Source organism: Octodon degus, unplaced genomic scaffold (assembly GCF_000260255.1).
Source record: "Octodon degus isolate 3935 unplaced genomic scaffold, OctDeg1.0 scaffold00021, whole genome shotgun sequence".
NCBI classification, from domain to species: Eukaryota; Metazoa; Chordata; class Mammalia; order Rodentia; family Octodontidae; genus Octodon; species Octodon degus.
The window spans coordinates 10,330,996-10,336,913 of NW_004524597.1; the positions used below are offsets into that span (position 1 = coordinate 10,330,996).

At 42.6% G+C, this 5,918-nt stretch overlaps 1 pseudogene; it reads right to left on the reverse strand.

Annotated features, from left to right (window-relative positions):
* Window positions 1-1,237: 1,237 nt before the first annotated feature.
* On the reverse strand, window positions 1,238-3,764 carry LOC101567161 (annotated as a pseudogene).
* Window positions 3,765-5,918: the final 2,154 nt, after the last annotated feature.

The following is a 5,918-nucleotide window of genomic DNA, read 5'->3' on the forward strand; positions in this document are numbered from 1 at the left end:
ACTGAGCTATTTCCCCAGCCCCCAGGTATAGTGGTGCACATCTATCATCCTAGTGCTGGGGAGGTTGAAAGCAGAAGGATCACCACGAGGTCTGAGCTGCGTAGTGAGACCCTGCAACAACCAAATGCACTTTAAAAAACAAAAACAAAAAAACATGTTAAGGCTTTCAGCAAACAGTGAATGCCATGAAGGAGACAGCACCTGAATATGGGCATGTAACAGAAAGCTTAATGACTACTCATTCCAAAGCAGCTACGGCACATCCATCATTCATTCAACTACTTGTCTATCTGTCTATGCACTCATCTCTCTATTTACACACCCACCAATCTACCCATTGATCCCCACTCTTCTATCTACCCATCCTCACTTATGTATTCATTCAACCATCTATCCATCCATTGACTCATCTATCCATTTACTCATTTATCCATCTGTCCATTTCCCTACCCATCCATCCATCCCATCCATATGCCCTTCTGTCTACTTATCCACCTATCTATCAACCCATCCATCCTCTCATCTGTTCAAACATTCCCTCTACTACCTTTCATTACTCCATCCATCCCTCTCATCCATGCACCTCTGCACCCACCCATCCTTCCATCTATCCATTCACACATCTGTCCATCTGTACATTCATCTGTCCACCAACCCATCCAGTTACCAACTCAATTTCCTCTGTGCTGGATACTAAAGATCAGAGTTCAGATTTGGAAAGCCTGGTCAAAGAGGAAAGACAAGCTAGGAAGAAAGCTTCCAGTCCCCACTCACTTTTGGTGAGGAGGAATAATTTAAAGAAAATGAGTCTCAAAGTAATAACATGTTGTATTAAGTCAAACTCCTGAATCACCTTAGACCAGGCGAAAGTCCTAGATTATGTGTGAGAGCTGTTCTATGAATGGTGTTTGAGTAGAACCTGAGGCAGTAATGAAGTGTGGAATCAGTTCTCCAACAACGTCCTCCAACAAACAGTTTTGGAAACAAATGGGTTCTTCTGCTCACTTTGTGTGCGTGTGTGTGTGTGTGTGTGTGTGTGTGTGTTCCACATGCCCAGGCACACAACAAGACTTTAACAATTGGTGAGTTCTATCATTTGCCAATAGTGTTTGCAATAATCAGTTTGTGTTAACCTGCTACTATGTGACTTCTTTTTGTACTTCCTTCAGTAAATAGAATATACTCATTTTTAATATAAGATAAGCACTGTGAAATTTATAACTCTTTTCCCTTTCTCCTAAATAGGAATTTCATGGTCAGACTGAGGCTGGAGCGTGAGGTTAAGGGCTGCTTTCAAGCTCCTCTGACTCTCAGGAACTGAAGGACAAACAGGTCAAGATGTCCTAGGCCACAGTGGTTGAAAAGGGACTGTGGTGAGATAACCTGCATTCTCCTTGGAGATAGAGAACACAGGACCCACAAGGTCAGAGTGTGCATGTCTCCAAGGAATCAATAACAAACAACAGATTCCTCTGCATGAGCCGCCTAGCTTTTCTTCCTGACATGAGATATATTTTCTTACCAGCACAGGTAGTGGATAAGTCTAATCAGTAATGCTACATTCTATGTACGCCTGAGTTTGTAAACAATGTAATGGCATTTCCTTTCAGTTCGGTTTCAGCTCAGCATTTCTCAACTCAAACTTACTTCTTAATTTAATTTTATAATTGTGTAACTAAAAGGAGATTCGCAGTTAAAGGTTCTGCATGAGAAGTGTGGACAGAAGGAACTCCAATTGCTTTTGGTCTTAAATCAAGAATCAGTTCTGCGTAGTCAAGTGCAGGGACTGCAACCACATTGCCATACTGGCTCCGCGTCCAGGTACAGTGAGTTGGCCTTGCAGACTGGGCGTGGTGGCACAAGCCTGTAATTCCCAGTGTTGGGGAGGCTGAAAACAGGAGAATCACTATAGTGAGACCCTGTACCAAATACGTTAAAATAATAATAATAATAATAATAATAATAATAATAATAATAATAATAATAATAATAATAATAATAATAATAATAATAATAAGGCTGCTCAATTCAATTTTCCTTGACTGTCTGCATCCAGCTGCTTTTTCCTACTATTGAACTAGGCCAACCTGACCATATCCAGCTGTAATATCTCTCTTTTTCTACTTAAAGTATATATACATCCAGTTTTTATTTTGGCTTACTTCAAGGACTATATACTTATGCCCAGACAAGGACACATTCAACTCTACCTGCTCTGCTCAAACCCCCTCCTTTCCAGAATATTCCTAATAACAAACAATTCCTTTTAAGTGAACTTGCTTAGTACAAATCTGCCTGACGATACATGACTTGATTATTTTAATCCATATAACCAATCATGTAACAACCAGCTATTATCTATGTACTTCCTGTTTACAAACTGTATTTAAACTGAACTCAAAACTGACTCTGGGGGGTCAGGGAGATAGCTCAGTAGAATAAATGCTTGCCTGGCAAGTGCAAGGGCCTGAGTTCAATCCCCGGTTCCACAAACAAAACAAAACAAAACAAAACTGACTCTGGGCTGATAATTTAGAACTAATTCCCATCAACCTGCTAGGGTTACATTAAAGTTGCTTTCCAAACTCCTCAGTGCAGAGTGTTTTCCTTTTAGCCCTAGATTTTTCCTGCAACATTATAAAGTCAGAATAAAAAGGGCAAGATATAAAGAATCAAGAGAGGCCGGGGAGATAGTTCAGTAGAATAAGCACTTGCCTAGCAAGTGCAAGGGCCTAAATTCAATCCCTGGTTCTGCAAAAAAAAAAGAATCAAGAAAGAAGAATGGAAAATATTTACAGAGAGTAAGAGAGGAGTGTCACTGAACTTGGCTTTGGGCTTCAGTGGTTCGGCCTTCTTGGGTTTGGATACCTTGGCTGGCTTGGTGTTGACAGCTGTCTCAGTTACTCTTCTCTCATTGCAGAGACAAATACCTGACACACAAAATTAGGGAAGGAAAGGTTTATTTAGCTCACAGTTACTGGATGTTTCAGTCCATACTTAGCTGGCTCCAAGGCAGACTGGTACATGGAAGAGGGCAGCAGGTCATGGCAGTGGAAGGCAGCAAAACAGCAAGAGCAAAAAGGAGGAATAGGACTGGGGAGATGGCTCAGTAGAATAAGCGCTTCCCTGGCAAGTGCAAGGGCCTGAGTTCCGCAAACAAACAAACAAAAGGGAGGTGTAACAGCAACCATGGCTACAGAGAGGAAGTCTGTCTCCCTTAAATTGCATTCGGGCTGTCTGCCCCCAGCCTAGGTGTAGTACTCACACCCATAATCCCAGCAGAACTACAACTCATAATCCCAGCATTGATCATGAATTAATCTCAAACTCTAGAAGTTGGGGGGACAACTAGACACAAATCATAACATAAATCTTGCATTCTTTGGCTTTCTTGGACATGGGAGCCAGCTTCTTCTTGACCTTCTTTACAGGAGTGGCTTTCGGTTTCTTGTTTGGGGCTATGGAGGCAGCCTTCTTGGGCTTGGTGCCTTCTTGACCTTATTCTTCTTGAAGACCATTGGCTTCTTGGGCTTGTTGCTCTTGGCCAACCAGAAGGACTTCAAGGCACCGGCCCCTTTGGTTTGCTTGAGGACACCATTGGTCACCAGGCACCTGATGGACAACTTGATCTGGGAATCATTGTTCTCTTTGACCTTGCAGTGGCTCTTGATGTACTTCTGGATAGACTGGTGTGAGGAGCCAGCACGGTTCTTCTCAGTCTGGCTGCCAGCCACAATCATGTCTGAATTGGGGTGGTCTGTGGATTTCTTTTTCTTTCCTTCTTTCTTTTTTTCTTTTTTTGCGGAACCGGGGATTGAACTCAGACCCTTCCACTGGCCGGTGAAGTGCTTTATTCTACTGAGCCATATCCCCGGCCCTGGATTTCTTGTGAGGTGAATGTGATAACCACTACACTATGGAAACAGTTTATGGATTTCTTGGAGCACTTGGCCCAGTTGAGTTTAGAGGCAGGAATGGACATGGAGTTCTCAGTCCTGGTGGCCTTCCTGGTCCCGCTACTGAAGGCACCTTCCCAAGGGCCAGGCCTCATTGGAAGGAGCTGTTCTAAGGATCCTGGATACCAGGGCCGTCGGGACATAGGCTGTTGGGATTGTTAGACAAGGAGCCACTGCCCCTTCTCCCCAGCTAGGGTCAGGGGAGCACTCATGGGGCTGGCTCTGAGTGGCAGAGCCCTGCCTGCCACTTGGTCTGCCCACCTGGCTATACTCTGCTTCTGCATCCTCTGCCTTTTCTTTCTCAACTCTGCATATTGCTTTTTTTAAAAAAAATGTATTTGGTAGAAGGCTATAGGTCTCACTACGCAGCTTGAACTCATAGTGATCCTTCTGTTTTCAGCCTCCCAAATGTAATCATCCCAAGTGCTGGGATTACAGGTACATGCCGCTATGCCCAGTCTCAATTGCCATCTTGGTGTGCCCCGGGGGCAGGGCCGGCAGGGCATGTGGAGCCGGGGGTTGAACCCCAGTCCCTCTGCTTTGCCTAAGCAGGCACTTTAGTCCACTGAGCTATCTGACCAGGCCTTGCTATTGATTTTTTTTTCTTTTTTTTCCCCATAATTTTATTGTTGCTATTGATTTTTGATTGTTGACTTTGTATCCAGCCATGCAACTGAATCTGGTTATTAAAGCTAGCAGATTTTAGTGGAGTTTTGGGGTGTTCTATGTAGAATATTATGTGATCTGCAAATAATTATATTTTAACTTTTTCTTTCCTAACCTTATTCCTTTTATTTCTTTCTTTTGTCTAATTGCTCCAGCTAATATTTCCACAACTATATTGAATAAGAATGGTGACAGTGACTATCCTTGTCTTGTTCTTGATTTTAGAATGAAATCTTTCAGTTTTTGTCTATTTATTCGGTACTGGGAATCGAACTCAGGACCTCATGGTTGCCAAGCTGGGGCTCTGCCACTGAGCTAAATCACTGGCCCCTATAGCTCAGTGGCTCAGCACCTGTCTGGCAGTCATGAGTTCAATTGCCAGTACCAAATAAATACAAATTAAATAAATAAATAAATCCCTGGCGCCACTGTCCATTTAGTACAATGTTGGCTGTTGGTTTGTCATAGATGGGTTTTATCAGGAGGAGATAAAGACCTATTTCAAATTTCTGTAGGGTTTTTCTCCTGAATGGTTGTTGGACTTTGTCAAATGCTTTTTCTGCATCTATTGAGATGATCATATGATTCTTATCCTTGACTCTGTTAACATGGTATGTTACATTTATTGATTTTCATATCTTGAACCATCCCTGCATCCATGGGATCCTGGATACCAGGGCTGTTGGGACACAGCTTATTTGCTTCATTCTGTTTGCCAGTGTCTTATTGAGGATTTTTGCTTCTATGTTCATTAGGGAGATTGATCTATACTTCTCTTTTCAATTGGATCCTGCTCTGGTTTTGGCATTAGGGTGCTGCTTGCTTCCAGGAAGGAATTTGGGAGCATTGCTTCCCTTTTAATTCATTAAAGAATTTGAAATCACCCCATGCAGCTGGCAAGGGCAGCTGGAGCAGACACATAGCAACATGAGGACATCTCTTTTTCATTTTTATTTTTGCTGTTTATGCCTGTCTGTGACATCAGAACCCTCACAGAAATGTTCACTTGAAATGAGGGTTGTGGGTCTTCATAGGCGATCACCATATTGTCAAATTCACTGAATGTATTATTACCAGCAATAAGCTTCTAAGCCAAAAAAAAAAAAAAGGGGGGGCCGGGGAGATGGCTCAGTGGAATAAGTTTTTCCCTGGCAAACGCAAGGAACTGAATTCAATCCCCAATTCCACAGAGAGAGAGAGAGAGAGAGAGAGAGAGAGAGAGAGAGAGAGAAAGAAAGAGAGAAAGACAAATAGTGACATTAGATATTTTCAAAATTTCTTGTAGAATTTAGCGGT